General features: G+C 45.5%; 1 protein-coding gene across 28 annotated transcripts in view; it reads left to right on the top strand.

The window, feature by feature from the left end:
* The window catches only part of CaMKII (Calcium/calmodulin-dependent protein kinase II), a 659,837-nt gene that overhangs the window by 520,504 nt on the left and 125,763 nt on the right, over window positions 1–13,570 (top strand). The window lies entirely within an intron of this gene.

Raw genomic sequence — 13,570 nt, 5'->3', positions numbered from 1 at the left:
CAGGATGCTTGGTCTGGCTATGCTTAGCAGTAAACTGGTGGCTTGCAGTGGAGGCGTATTGCAAATAGGTCCACTAAAGAATACCTTACTTCAGCTAAGACCGTTGATTACTTTGTTGTGTGTGCTTGGAATAAACCTCAGCAATATGTGGACTTTCTCCTCAGCCCCAACAAAGATAGGCAATATGTGGACTTTCTCCTCTGCCCCAACAAAGACTGACAATATGTGGACTTTCTCGTCTGTCCACAAAGATACCTTTCGCAAGAAGACAAGTCTAATTTTTTACCACCCTGATTACCCAGGTAATTCATTTGCCTGTTGATTCACTCATGATCTCCACTTTTAAGAATTGAGTAAATGCTTAGAGACCTAAGAAGATGGCTGTTTGCTTTTGGGAAGTTGATGTGGTGCTGTTCATGTCAACAAATTGTATAGTTGTTGTGCTTCAAATCTTGCTTTGACACATCTGTGAATAACAGTGCATAATTCAAGAGAGTGACCTGCAGAACTTTAAATCCAAAGATGACCAGGATCCTGCCACCATTGAAGATCCTTTGGGATGTCATCTGTGGGTATAATTGGGTAATATTGCAGTTGATAAACAGCTAAGCAGGATTGTATCAAGTACAGCTGCAGGGGCAGAGAGTCTAGGATGTGATGGAACTTCATTATCAAGAATGGCAGTCTTTGTATCCTGTTCACCTTTTAAGCTAGTGCTTCCATACTGTCTTTTCCATACCCAGGAATATAGCTCTCATTGGCTGTATTAGGTCCAACATCTGCCTTTTGACAAGAAGTCCTAATCACTAACAGACTTGGATCAAGAGGTACAATGGCTATCATGGCTCCACTGCTTATGCTCCCATCATCAACCAATTGTCTAGGTATCATTTTAATTGTAAACTACTCTTGTTGGCCCATGCAAGAGCGAGTGTAAAACCTTCATATGATGCTAGGCCAAAACCCAGGAACGGATAAAAATATCTTTTCGATCCAGATGAAATGAAGGTATTTCTTCAGTGCTGGGCGAATTGAGACATGAAAGGACTCATCTTTGGTCCAGGAATACTAGGAAGCATGGTTTACATCCTGATAGGGGTTTACTTAGGGTTTGTCCAGTAGCCCAGTAGATTGAGGTTGTTGATTATTTGATACTCTCTCCTGTTGGAAACCAGAAACAAGGAAGTGTAAAATATTGGTGAGTTACCCAGCATTACTTCTTTTACTTTCTTTCCCAACATTAGCCTAACATCACTGTACAATGCCTGGAACCTGTTGGAGACCCAACTGTGTGTCACATCCTACTGACAGTGATGCAGTTTTGGAGTCCTGTCTCCAGAAATGGGAGGAGTTGGCAATCCGTGATGACTTCCAGACAGCATCCATCAATTCTAGAGATGCGACATTAGTCTAACATCACTGTACAATGCCTGGAACCTGTTGGAGACCCAGCTGTGTGTCACATCCTACTGAAAGTGATGCAATTTTGGGGTCCTGTCTCCAGAAATGGGAATTGTTGGCAATCCCTGAAGACTTCCAGACAGCGTCCATAAATTCCTAGAGACAAACCCTGTCATATAGAAGAAGAGACATGAGGACAACGTTGTCATCACTTCCTTTTACTTGGTGGGAAGGGGGATTTTCCTAATTGCACCCTATCCCTGAGCCTAAAGGACAACTGCTTCCTTCTGCTGGATTTGCCCATGTGGTAGTAGGAGGAAAATGTCAGCAGAAAGTTATGCTGGGTGTCTTCTGCTGCCTGATCCTTTAGAATAGTGATTGGCCTGGTCACTGATTTCTTCTTGATGTAAGATACTGCCTGTCTGGGGTCGAGGCCCACAAGGTTCCCCATGGCTGACCAAGTTGCAGTCCAGTCTTACTTGTTGGGTATCTTATAGCAGTTCTTCCACTAACAGGAATAGGCCCATACAATACTCTCAAGGGACATCGATAATTACAATCAAAATGCCTCTCTTGTTCCCACCAACAACTCTTCCTTGCTGATACCAGCTATCTCTGGAGGTGAGAAGGTCACTGGGACGACCAACCTGCCCTGACTTACTTTTGCCTACCGGTCCCAAATGAGAGAAAGGCCCTGCAATGGACCCAACCCTTGCAGCTAGTCTCACTCAGACCCAGTATGGGATTGTTATTGGTGAGAACAAAGCTGTAAGTAATATGGTAGATCAAGACCCCTCTCATGGGGATTCTTTTATCAGTCATCTTACAGAAGACCTTGGTGCAGCTAACAATAAATGCCAAATAACCTATATCTCTTGCAGAATTAGCAGAGAATGCAAGAACCAAGATATTGAATACTGTATATTCATTCACCTCCCTATCCTGGTCGTGTGCAGAAATTTAAGTTGATAATTTTTTAGCAGTCACCAACAATATTGTTTCAGTGGCAACTGTTAGAGAAGGATTGACAGCAGCAGATAGAGAAGTATGCCACTGCTGGTATCATTAGTGATCTTTGAAGGAAGACTTGGTTTTGGATGACCATAGGTTCCAGTACAATGAAATAGTGATCCCAAATCTGTTGCCCACTGATTTTTACTAGTACTTGGAAGCATGAGGGATTGAATGCTAATGATAAAGCATTGGGCAAGGTGAGGCATGAGTTTGACTCTTTTAAAATGTTTAGATGCTACTTTCGCCATAAGCAGGGTAGGTGAATTTACTAGTCTACAGAAACAGTCTGTAATTGCCTTAAGGATTTCCATTAGAAAGCCACATATTCTGAGGCCTCCCACTGCACAAAAGGATGTACATAAAACGTACTTATGAAAGTATCCTTATGTAGATGATACATTTTGTATTGGAAATTCCTGACTTCTCTATCAAGGCTTCTAAGGAGGTAATATTTCAGCTTTCATGCAGCACTAGATTTTTTGTGCATGGATCTCAATGACTTTCAAGGCCCAGTAGTTTTTTAAGTTTCAGTGGTGCCATGTAGAAGTGGTTTAACTCATTCTTCAGTTTGGTGACTACTTTTTATCATTAGGATTCAAAATCACTCCCACTTCCAAGTACTAGTAAAAACTGGTTAGCAAATTTTGAAGGTGAAATTGTATCAGTCTGTTGGTGGTAGTGGGCTGAAGGATGCAAACCAGAGCCCTAAGCCTCGTGGATTGATGCAAGGTGTCAAATAATGACATGTGGTGCCTATGATGCTATGAAGGTCAGGCAAGACCTCATAACAAACCCAGGAGGAGGAAGGAACACCCATGGAAATTGCACCCTTTGGGGTAATATATCTGGGGCTGTATACCATATTCAACAGTTCTTCTCAACTGGTCAAGCATGGTGTGTTTGGAGGCATGGTAAAATAAAAGAGTACAGCAAGAGCAAGGCAAAAGAATTCAGGATCAGGACTATCAATGAACCTAAGATCACCACCATTGAAGGGCTTATGAAGCCAGGTGAATGCAGTATCTAATGTTAACAATGTGGAATCTTTTCATTTGGAGGATATCAAGATATGCAAGCTAACATGGAGCCCATTATAGAAGCAGTAATGTTTAACTTGAAACTGGAGGGTAATTTGGTCAAGATGAACTTTGCATAGATATAGGAAGCTGGGCATGCAAAAATTGAGATTTTAAGTATACAAACTCCCAAAGGATGGTCCATCATATACACCAACTGTATGGGAATGGCAGGAGCGGCAGTGTGGCCTGAGAACCAGCCTGGACTGCTGTGGACATGACTGATATTCCTTTGATATACTGTATAGTGAATCACTGATATGCCACTGAGTAGAGATCATACCAAGAAATCCTCTGCCAGTTAGGAACAACTAGATCCATGTATGCATTAATACTGCAAGTACTGAACCTATGATAAGCAAAGGAGAACCATATCCTCCCTTGGGATAGGTTTGTGGAATAATGGTATGGTAGCCTAAGGTTGTTCATTAATCAGAGGAAGACAAAGGAAGTCAAATAAATCCTTCATCTCCGATTCCCTTTTCTTCATCACCAAGAAAGGTGCTTGAAAACTAGAAGCCCGCAATTCATGAGTCTGACTCCAGTGAAGATCACTACTTGTTAAAGTGAATAAATCCCAGAGTAAAGGGGAAAAATGCTAGATGTGAAAAAATGAAAGAAGTATTGGACTGACTCTAATGAAGATCACTACTGTACATGTTAAAGTGAATAAATCCCAAAGTAAAGAATATATTTCCTGATGAAGAAGAAAGGGAAAACAGGTGGAAAAGTTTAAGGGGAAAAAGGTGAAAGAAGTATTGGAATAAAAACCATAGGCAGTCCTGCAGTAAGGGTATAAAGTAATAAATCTGTTCAGAATTATAGCTCAGCTGACAAACAAAATTTGGTAGGTGCTTAATGAGTACATGAGGATCCTGGTGGTGCATGAATATTTGGCTACTAATTTCGTCTTTCCCTCAGACAAAAACTGTAGTGTAATGGGCCATTCGAAGGCCATGAATGTTGGCTACATCTTAGCAATGGGTTTGTTGTGACACCAACTCTGTTGTTTACTTGCTTACCAATTGGTTGAACTCAGAATGCCACATGGCCAATAGAATCATGAGATCATCAAAAGACTTGATATAAGAGAGATGGGTATGATCAATATCAGGTAGAAAATTATGAGACAAGAGTACAGTTCAGTCTAAAAATTTAAAAAATCATATAAAGGATGTTGATATATATATTTTTCATCTATTAATGCCTAAACTCTCCTAACTTGTATATGAAAAAAGTTAGAAAGATAGGCATATTTATTCCTAGTAACTCAGCAGTACTGATATTGAAAAGTGTAAAGATATCTTTTTACAGAACATGTAAATTTTGACAAAGAGGAGAAAAGGTAAAGTTTCACATCACACAAGAAAGAATTATATGCCTCATTCCATGTAGGAATTTGAATATGCAACAAGAAAATCTAATTTCAGTGGACAAGGTCATGATGAAATGCCATAAGCCATAATCAGAAACATCACTAAAAACATGAACCATTTCAGTTGGGTATCATTGATAGAATTTTTAAGGAAAACATCTTTTGGTATGTCTAAGAATGGCTAAGAATACTACTCTTTACAAAACCTTTAAGAGACAATTTGTCAGTGGCTAGTCACTATCCCATTGGATTAGCATTACTGTATATCTAAGTATAAATTGGAGAAAATGGTATCTGGAGGTCCACACCTATTTTCCTCAAGCTCTTTGTAGCTTCAGAAACATACTCACTGCTATTGGATATGTTAGTTCACATGAAATGTCTGTACAGTATATGAAGTCTGTTCATCAAAGCTTCTATCAATGTCTTTTTGGTTCAAAGAAGCCATATGACTACACATGGGGACATAGCTGATTTCCAGGGAATCCTTTGTATATGAAATCATTGCGTTAAAACAACATTATGTTGTGTCATTTTGGTTCAGATAGCTGACAACACTCAGGGACATGGTATTTTAAAGGCCTCTATGATTTAAAAGGAGGGGGATAATTACAGTAGAATTTTTCATAAAAGCTTTAAAGCTTTTAGAATTTAATTTTATATATAAGTAGGGCCAACACTATCGAGTATGAATCAAGAGGAAGGTCCTCAGGTTAGCGAAGTATTTGCTGGTTGAATTTGCTAGTTGTTTGGGCTTAGGAAGATGCTTTCTGTGTGATTACCAAAATACTTGAAGAGGAAGCATGAGAGGGACTTTAAAGAAAAACAAAAATCAGAAATAAAGAAAAACAAAAATAGACATTTCTGGTATGAATACTTCCTTATGAAAGACTTTACAGTTTTATATGTGTGTACAGAAAAGGGATTTTGACAAAGGAAAAATCTATTTCTGAGGGAGGCCCTGTGTCACCCGGTGAAATTCCTATTAAGCACGAATTTCTAGGTATAGATATTGCTAAATATACCAGAGAAAAAAGCTATCAGGAATGCTGGGGTTACTACCCCCAGATCGAACATCTATTATGAAATAGACGTCGGTATAGATAAGGGTGAGTGATTGTTGTCACTGCCACAGGACTGCACTCTGTAGACATCCCAATGACAAAACCCCGGAACGTGAGGAGCCGATCTAACGCCCGCACTCACCTGCCCGCCAACCGACGACCCCAGCGCCATCTGTACTCATTCCAGGCTAGCACCCCCCACAAGCTTGGTATGCCTACTCGGGGAGGGAAACCTAGATCCTGGGAGGGTCACCGGGTGACACAGGGCCTCCCTCAGAAATAGATTTTTCCTTTGTCAAAATCCCTTTTCTGAGCTCGTCCCTGTGTCAGCCGGTGAAATCATGACAGAGAATCATACTAAGCTTTGGTGAAAGTCTAAAAGGAGCGAACAGTTAGGTGAACATGTATAAAAACACTATTACTGAAAATAGTTTTAATTATCCCCCAAAACATGATTAAATACCAAAGGTATAGACAGATAAACTGAGTTATAACTAGGGATACAATTAATACCACAGTAAAGGACATGAGAAACAACTATGTACATAATTAATACTATGGTGGGAAGGTACCAAAACTAAATAAACGACAGAAAATTTATAAAGGTACCTCCGGACTTAAAGCTAAATCACAGTAAGTATAACATGTCGCAAACTTAAAAACTAACACCGCAAGATTGTACATCATAATATGAGGAGCCAGGCTGTGAAGCATGTCTGGTCCAGGAGAAAATGGCAGGGCAAGTAAATGAGGCAGGCGGGCGGGGGGGAAAGGATAGGGATTAAAGGTTAATTTAAGGTGGAGGGACAATGCTCCCTACAGCCACCGCAGGGAACTTCAGAGCTTCCAGTGATTTCAGATAGTGGCGTTTAAACACTGATGGAGATTTCCAGCCCGTATACTTCTTAAGCTCATCAAAATTCATATTATGAAAATAATTAGTGGAGGTAGCCACTGCTCGGATATCATGAACCTTAGGGACTGAATCCGGGTTAGCTTGCCTAATGAAGTATAGAATTTGTTGTCTGATAGCCTTTAAAGAAAGCATTCCTCCTTTTTCCCTGATAAAAAGAGGACCAGACAAACACTGAGAAGTTCTCCGTAAATAGGCCCTCAAGGTAGCAACTGGGCATAAAGACAGGTCTTGTGGAAGAGGAACAACCTTCCAGGGGGACCACCTATCCTGAGGGTCTTCATTTTTTGCTAAGAACCTTTGATCTGGGGAAAGCAGAACTTCTGACGGGAGAAAATCCACATGATTCGCACCTCTAGAGAGAGCAGACAGTTCTGATATTCTGGCACCTGAAGCTAGACTAATTAGGAACAACGTCTTCCTTAACAGATTCAAATAAGAACATTGATCGTTATTAGTTTCTGAGGCTAATTTTAGAACATTGTTAAGAAACCAGGAAACCGTATGTGGACGGGTCGCTGGTCTCAAACGAGCGCATGCTCTGGGAATGGATGAAAAATATGAATCTGTTAAATCAATCTTGAAGCCATGCAAAAACACCTTTTTCAAAGCTGATTTCGCTGTGGTAATGGTGGCTGGAGCCAGACCCTTTTCAAACAGTGACCTAAAGAATGATACTGCCAAATTGGTGGTCATGACTTGAGCTTCAGATTCCTTCAAAAAAGATGCTAACTTTTTAACTGCTGAATCGTACTGTCTGAGGGTAGATTCTCTTTTATCTGATTCCAGAAACAGAGTATTAATGGGATCAATATCCGCACCTCTCTGAGTGGCAAATTTCATAAAGTCCATAAAGCCAGGGCATTCAGAATTCTTGAGGAAGCTGACACAGTCCTTGTTTGCTCTATTTGAGTCAGCTGTGGCTTGGGTATTTGATGACACCGTAGTTTGAGCTCCAGAAGAAGAGGGAACCAATTGCTCTTCGGCCAGTTGGGAGCTACCAGGGCCACTTGACCTTTGAATGACCTGAGCTTGTGCAACACCTTCATCAGCAGGTTTATTGGCGGGAACAGATAGATTTTCTGCCATTTGTTCCAGTCCACTGACATTGCATCCGTAGCGTGAGCTCGAGGATCCAGGTTGGGAGCAACATAACAAGGGAGTTTGTGATTGCTCTCCTTGGCAAACAAGTCCACCTGAAGGCCCGGAACCTGACGGCGTATCCATTCGAAAGAAGCCTCATCCAGTGACCATTCTGACTCCAGTGGAGTTGCCCTGGACAGGGAGTCTGCAATGACATTCCGGACTCCTGCTAGATGGGTAGCTGACAGGTGCCAGCCGTGCTTCTCCGCCAGGGAGAAAATGGCTATCATCACATAGTTTATCCGGCTCGATTTGGAACCCCCTCTGTTTATGCAATGTACCACTACTGCGCTGTCCAGCACCAGCCTTATATGAATCTGGTTGGTGGGTCAAAGTTTTTTCAGAGTTAGAAACACTGCCATCGCCTCCAAAATGTTTATGTGGAACTGATGGAACAGTGTGGACCATGTACCCTGTACCTTTTCTTTTGGTGAGTACCCTCCCCAGCCGCTTAACGAAGCGTCTGTGTGGATTATTAGAGCTGGGGAGGAATGAAGGGGAACTGACTTCAAAGACCCTTGACTCTGGACCACGGCCGAGTCTTTTCCTCAGCACCGGAGGAATTAATGACACCTTGTCCCTGAGCTTGACATTGGCTCGTCTCCGCCACACTCTGTTTATGTCTTTCAGTTTTGCTTTTAGGAGCAGATCTGTTACAGATGCGAACTGAAGAGAACCCAGGATTCTTTCTTGCGTTCTGCGAGAGGCTTTCCTGCCTTTGAGGAATTGCCTGGTGGCTTTGGCTATCTCTCTCCGTTTGGCTGGTGGAATAGACAGCTTGTGCGAGACTAGATCCCACTGGATACCCAGCCACTGAAATCGAGCCTCCGGAGTTAAGCGGGACTTCGTCCTGTTTATCTGAAAGCCTAGGGATTCCAGAAACTCGATCACCATGGCCGTAGCTCTCCGGCACTCCTCGGCGTTGGATGCCCAAATTATCCAATCGTCCAGGTATGCGGCCAGCGATATCCCCCGGGATCGTAACTGCTGCACTACCATTTCCGCCAGCTTCGTGAAGATTCTGGGTGCTATGTTGAGCCCGAATGGCATGACCCTGAACGAGTAGGCTTGTTTCCCCAGTCTGAAACCTAGGAAGGGAGAGAAGTTCCGCGCAATCGGGACGTGATAATATGCGTCTGAAAGATCTATAGAGGTGGTGACGGCTCCACGAGGAAGTAGAGTCCGCACCTGCGCGATTGTAAGCATGCGAAATTTGTGGCATTGTATATAAAGATTGAGACGCGACAGATCCAAGATTACCCTTTGTTGACTGGAGTCTTTCTTGGGAACACTGAACAGCCTGCCTTGAAATTTCAGGTGTCTCACCTTCTTTATGGCCCTCTTTTGGAGTAATTCCGCCGCAAAGTCCCGCAGAGCTTTGGAAGACAGTTGATGAAATCTGATCAGAGGGGGAGGGCCCTTGATCCAACTCCACCCCAAACCTTTGGAGACTATACTGTGGGCCCACGGACTGAAGGTCCACTGGTCCCTGAACAAGTGAAGTCTGCCGCCCACCTGATTGGTCTCACTGGGAAGGTGGAGGCTTGCCTCCTCTCCCCCGGGAGAGGGATCGCAAGGCAGCCTTGCCTCTGAAGGAGGCCCTTGCTCTACTCCCCCTTGCGCTCCTGTTAAGGCCTCAAAACGACCCCTGGCCCTCATAGGAGGGGTTATATACAGGAGACGTCACGAAGGTAGGTGCGGCAAGGGAGTGCTGAGCTGGCTGCACCAGCACGAACTGTTGAGGCTGGGCATTTGAGGTAGAAGGCTAGCCAACTGACAAGACAGGTACAGCTTGGACAACGGCTTGTTGGTGTTGTCTTCTGTGCCTCCTGTATCTCTTACCTGGCCTGTTTTGGGGCCCGGCGGACTCGGGGGCTTTCCTTTTGAAAGCAGGGATACCCCAGCGGGAGCGCAGACTTTGATTAGCCCTGGTTGCCTCAGCCAGGACATTGCTGACCTCTCCTTCGGGGAAGATACTAGCCCCCCAGAAGGAGCTTTTCATGAGCTTGTTAGGCTCATGTCTTATGGTAGCGTCAGCAAAGATGTATTTACGGCAGTTCATCCGCGCTACCATGAAGTCAAACAGGTCCGTCTGAAATCCTGCTAACAGAGACTTCGTCAGGACCTGGAAGAGTGGCTCCTCAGAGTACATCACTGCCGTGGATTCCGCCAGGCACAGGGAGTTCAGTGATCGGCTCAGCCGACACCTAGCCTCAAACTCTGCTTTCAGGAGGGCTTCTGGCAGTTTGGGAAGCTGCTCACTGAATAAGGTGGATGCGCAATCTGGGTCCAGTTTACCCAATGTAAAAGTGGCCGGAGCATCCTTCCAGAAATCGTCGTCTCCGGGGAAGATCAGAGAGGTGGGATCAGTCTCCCGGAGCTGAGGCGACAGCTTACCTTCCGTGCATGCCTGGGCGGTCGCAAGAGCCACCTTAGTCATGCAAGGGGTTGGGATTTTATCCCCAACGAGAACATCGTCGTGAAGTTGCCCTTGAAGGGGTCAACTTCGTGTTCTCCGCCTGCCACTCATTAAATGTGCGCAGCAATGTAGACTGCGCCTGGTCCCTTGGGAAGATAACTGTCTCCTTCAGGACCTTGTCCGTCCTTACCCAAGCTTCCTCCATCAACCTGGAGAAGCCTGGGTAGGGGGGCAGCAGGTCAGGAGGAAAGAAATCCAATTCCTGAAGCCTGCGCGTGCCTAGACCCTCGATCGTTAGGGTATCTTCATGCCGGGGAGCATGAAGGGCCAAACGCCAAAGATTTCCCTTGTCAAATGGAGGGAGGGCGGAGGCATCCGGAATGGGGTAATGTACCGCCGACCCACCGGAGCGCATGAACCCGTAGAGCATACTCTCCTGGCTCTGCAACCTCTCCGTAAGCTTGTTAAGCTTAGCATCCACCTCCGAGGTAAACTTCTTCAGAAGGATACCTGCAAACTCCTCCGGGTCAAAGGCAGGTTGGCGAGGAGGGCTAGCCTTAGCTGCCCTCGAACTCGCTCCCTTAGCAGAGGGAGTGGCCTTGTTTGTGGAAGCCACCGGACTAGTATCCCGTGGCTTCACCGGAGGGAAAGGGGTTGCTTTGCGGGAGGTTGCGTACTTATAGCCCTTCGCCTTCCAAGACTTCTTCAACTTAGGGACAGCAGATTGCGCCCTGTCCTCCAAGTAAGAAGACTTTTGAAAGCCCTGAAAAGATGAAGCGGTGGATGAAGGGGAATCAAAAAGGGAGCCCGCCCCCACTGCCTCACTTACTTCCCTACCTACCTCCTGGTCCTGTTACGTGTTCATCGGTTCCAGGTCAAGGTTTATGGCTGCCACTTCCTCCGACACCGCCACGTACAAGTTCTCGTCCTGGGGAGGCTGGGTTTCTACCCGGATCTGCTCGATAAGAGGAGCGGCGACTTCGGATGGAACAGCCGCTGAGATCCGGGCGCCAGGGTAAAGCAGATTCCGGATGTTCTCATCCAGAACATATGGCTTCCCCGACGGAACATTCCTACCAAAACCAGCCACCCAGGGTCGAAGGGAACCCAAGGCGTCACTGCGGGAAGCTTGGTCGGCCTGGAAGAGAGCAGGGACGTAATAACCGTTCAGTGAAGAGATATATAAGCAATATATCAGGAACATAACGTACTTGAAACAAGTGAGGCAACCAGGTAAACTAAAGGCAGTAACTATAGGCTTACCGACTCGTCCTGGATAAGCTCGTAAAGAGCGAAGCAAACCTCACAACCGTCCGGGTGCCACATGATGAGGTCATCTATCCGGACTGCACAGCCCGAATGGGAACGGCAGACAATGTGCCCATAGGGCTGGTGCAGCACTGCAGTGCACCCGGGCTCCTCACAACGTACTGTCTGTAAGTGGAAGACGGTATATGAACATACTAATTTAAGGCGCGCCGGAGCAGAACCGGCAGAGATAGGGACCTTAAACTATAGCAGGTAATGGAGCATGCTAATTAATTTATACCGGACCCGCCGGAGCATTCCGGCGGGACGATAAATCAGAGCAAAACATGACATACACTAAATTAAGGAGCGCCGGAGACAGTTCGACGGAGCAGGACCTTAACCTAGGATCATGCAACTCTTAATCGTAAAATCAACTTAAAGTATAATTACTGCCGGAGTCCGGCAGTAAGTATTAGTTTATACCGGACCCGCCAGAGCATTCCGGCGGGATGATAAACCAGAGCAAAACATGACACATACTAAATTAAGGAACGCCGGAGATAGTTCAACGGAGTAGGACCTTAACCTAGGATCATGCAACTCTTAATTGTAAAATCAACTTAAAGTATAATTACTGCCGGAGTCCGGCAGTAAGTAAATGGTTAACAACATAGGATAGCAGTACACTGCTGGTCATAGTGTTCCGGCGCAGACCCCTCCGAGATCCCGTGCCTCCGTCACTTGGTTACAGCGGGGAGGGCGGGGTAAATCATTACCTCCAGTTATTATACAGCTAGAGAACTAGGTGTGACTAAGGCCAACCTACTGAAAACCAAAACCACCGGAGTGGTAACAGGTAAGAAGGCAACGGGAGGACCGGGGACGGCGGAGCGGAACCAGCGAGGAAGTGTTTGAACCCTGAGGGTGATCGAAGTTCAGCTCGACCCGGAGGAGAGCGAACCAACGAAACACTAGCCGAGCGGTTGACACCAGAACGGAGGCCAGGAGGGTGGGTGACTCTCAACTGGGAACTGGACTAGTCCCCTTCGGGGTGACGATCGAAGAGACCGACGTCCCACACGCGAGGAGATGACATACCACTAGCAAAGTCAGGGAGGCAGTACTTAGAAGGTGGAATCGAGAGTTATGTTCAAGTGGACGGGGGACACCCCCATACACTGACTGTAACTCCCCACGGGGCGTCGAAACAGACATATCGACTTCCTGCACACGGAGAGACTCATGACACTCACCAAAAGTACTAGGGGAGGATAGGACAATAGCACTATTCTAAAGCAACGCCAAACTCTCACCCTCCTCTGAAGGCGCAGCCCAGACAGTAAAAGGGAGGAGAGAGAGGAGAGGAAGAGGGGTGGAAGGGAGAGAAATTCCTATAACGCAGTCCAACCAACAACCGACCCATAGGGCAGAAGGGCAATGCATAAAGAAGATCCCCTTTTTATTTTCCTCTCTCCTCATTAGAGGGAGGAGGGGATGGGGCTTCAGATGCCCTCGCAAACCCGAAAACGAGCAGTAAGGCGGATGGAACAACAAACAGGAACTCCCTCGACCAGCCTACCCCTCCCTCCCCCGCTCAAGCGACATAGTCGGGAGAGATGGGAGCTAAGACAATGCCAAAGCCTAACCTGAATAGCCTAACCCACCGATTGAAGCGAGAGGGCTGGGCTAGGATCCCCAATTTCTGATAAGTACCGCTAAAGTTAACCAATAACCATATAAGTACACGTAATATGATCGAATATACAAAAATATAAGAACTTGTGCTAAGCGTATAGCGCAACCGAGCGAGGCGAACAGGAGGTAGGCAGCCAATTGGCTGCTCCTGACACCTAGCCCGGACCACAATAAATCCGAATTATCCATGTCATCCATTACACTACAAATCAGAGAAAC

This window comes from Macrobrachium rosenbergii, chromosome 9 (genome assembly GCF_040412425.1).
Source record: "Macrobrachium rosenbergii isolate ZJJX-2024 chromosome 9, ASM4041242v1, whole genome shotgun sequence".
NCBI lineage: Eukaryota > Metazoa > Arthropoda > Malacostraca > Decapoda > Palaemonidae > Macrobrachium > Macrobrachium rosenbergii.
This window is presented reverse-complemented; position numbering and strand designations above follow the sequence as displayed.